Source organism: Penaeus vannamei, chromosome 9, assembly GCF_042767895.1.
Source record: "Penaeus vannamei isolate JL-2024 chromosome 9, ASM4276789v1, whole genome shotgun sequence".
Taxonomy (NCBI): domain Eukaryota; kingdom Metazoa; phylum Arthropoda; class Malacostraca; order Decapoda; family Penaeidae; genus Penaeus; species Penaeus vannamei.
Window position 1 is genome coordinate 31,408,360 of NC_091557.1, and position 2,500 is coordinate 31,410,859.

Here is a 2,500-nt window from a genome sequence, read left to right on the forward strand (position 1 = left end):
TCCCTCTTTCTGCTTTCCTTTTCTCTCCTCTTTATCTACCCTTTTATCGTGCCCCTCTTCCATCTTTCTCTTCTCTCTCTCTATCCCTCCTCTTCCCCACACTGTCGTCTCATCTTCTTTTCTCTCTATCCTATCCTTTTCCTCTGTCTATCTCCCCTTTCCCACTCTCTACATTTATCGCTCTCTTCTCCTATCCCTCCTATCACGTTACGTTATCTCACCTCTCTCTCTCTCTCTCTCTCTCTCTCTCTCTCTCTCTCTTCTTTTCTTTTTCCCTCCATTTCCGTCTCCTCTCTCTCTCTCTTTCTCCCATTCTCCAATTAGGTTTTCTCTTTCCCTCTTTCTCTCACTCCCCATCACCATCTCCCCGCCTCCACTTTCTTTCTTCTTTATCCCTCTCTCTCTCTTCCTCCTTCTACATCTCTCCCTTCACCTTCCTTCTCTTCCTCTCTCCTCCTTTTTCCGTTCCTTCCTTTCCTTTTCTTTCTCTCCATCTTCTCTCTCCTCTCCGTCTCCTCTCATTTCCCTCACTTTCCTTGTCTTCCTCCTTCACACTTCTATTCTTCGTTTTCTCTTTTTTTTCTCTCTCTCTCCTTTCTCTCCTCTCTTCTTCTTTTCATCTCCTCTCTCCCATGCCCTTTTCTTACTTTCAACTCCCCAATTTCAGCTTCTCTCTCCTATATTTTTCTCTTATCTCTCCTCTTTCTTTCTTCTCTCTCCCTCTTTTCTTTCTTCTCTCTCCCCTTTCTTTCTTCTCTATCCTCTCTCTATCTTCTCTCTCCCTTCCTTTTCTTCTACCTTTGCCCAATTTCCTCTGTTCCTTCCCTCCCCTTTATCCGTCTTCCCTCCCCTCTCCCTTCTTCCCCTCTTTACCCAACCTATCCCCCTACCCCCTCCCCTACCCCCCCCCCCCCCATCGCGCCGGAAACCATCTTGCAACCCTAGGTTTGTTCAGACAACGTTCCCCCCCACCCCCTCACCTCCCCCTCCACCCCATTTCCCCTTCCTTCCCTCTTCCTCCCACCCCGCCCACTTCCCCCTTTCCCTTCACCTTCCCTCTCTCCTTCTCCCTGTCCTGTTTTCTCTCTTGTTATTCCCCCTTCTCCCTCTCCCTCTCATTTTTTCACTTTATCTTTCCTCCCTCTCCTCCCTCTCTCCTTATCACTCTCTTTTTCCCTCCCTCTTTCCCTCCCTGCTCCTCTCCCTTATCACTCTCTCTTTCCCTCTCTCCCTGTCCCGGTTTCTCTTGTTATTCCCCCTTCTCCCTCTCCCTTCCTCACTCTCTCTCTTTCCTCCCTTTCCTTTCCCCTCTCTCCATCTCCGCTTCCTGGCCCTCCTTCCCTCCCTTCCTTCCTCTTTTCCCCTCTCTCCCTCTCCCTCTTCCCCTTCCCCCTCCTTCCCTCCCTCCCTTCCCTTTTCCTCCTCCCTTCCTTTCCCCCTCCATCCTTTTCCTTTCTTCCCTCCCTCCTTCCCTCCCTCCTTTCCTTTCCCCTCCCTCCCTCTCTCCTTCCCTCCTTCTCTCTTTTCCCGCCAAAATTCCAGGCACGCGGAACCTGTTGTCATGGCAACGCGCTAACCTAACGCCCGACGGAGCCAGCGATCAAGCACGAGATTTTCTCTCGCTTTTTTTTCCTCTCCGTCCTTGGTGTCGTGTGCAATTAGCGGGTTTCTAAATGAGGGAAGAACGTGAAAAAGCAACAACAACAACAACAACAACAAAAAATTGAATTTAAAAAAATAATTAAGGAAAATATGGAGAAGTGGAGGAAGAAGGTAGGGCAGATTTTTTTTTTTCTGTTTCTCTATCTCTCCATTGATTGATCAATCTATCTATCTATCTACTTATTTGCTTTATCTTTATTTATCTGTGTATCTATTTACCTGTCCATCTATCTGTCTATCTATTTATCTACCTATCTGCTCTATATTTATCTATCTGTCTATCTATCTATCTACCTATCTGCTCTATCTTTATCTATCTGTCTATCTATTTATCTATCTATCTCCTATTTCTACATCTATCTATCAATCAACCTACCTATCATTCCATTTATGTCTTTACCTATCAATCTATGGAGCTACCTATCTACCCCTCCTCTTGAAGTCTAGAAACGAGACGAAGAAGTAAAATGGATAAAAAAAGACACTGAAGAGAAGAGAGAGAGAATAATAACACGTGACCTCTGGCTTATATGGGTTTCTCGTTTTCTTCCGCTGTGTGGGTGGAGGCTGAGGGGTGACTGATACGTTTTGACAAGTCTCTCTCGCTCTCTCTCTCTTTTTCTTTCTCTTTCTCTTTCTCTCGCTAACTCTCTCGCTCTCTCTCTCTCTCTCTCTCTCTCTCTCTCTCTCTCTCTCTGTATCTCTTCTCTTTTCTTTCTCTCTCTTTCCTCTCTCTCTCTCTAGCTCTCTCGCTGTCTCTCCCTCTCTCCCTCTTTCTCTCTTTCTCTCTCTCTGTCTCTCTCTGTCTCTCTTCTGTCTTTTTCTCTCTCTCTCTGCC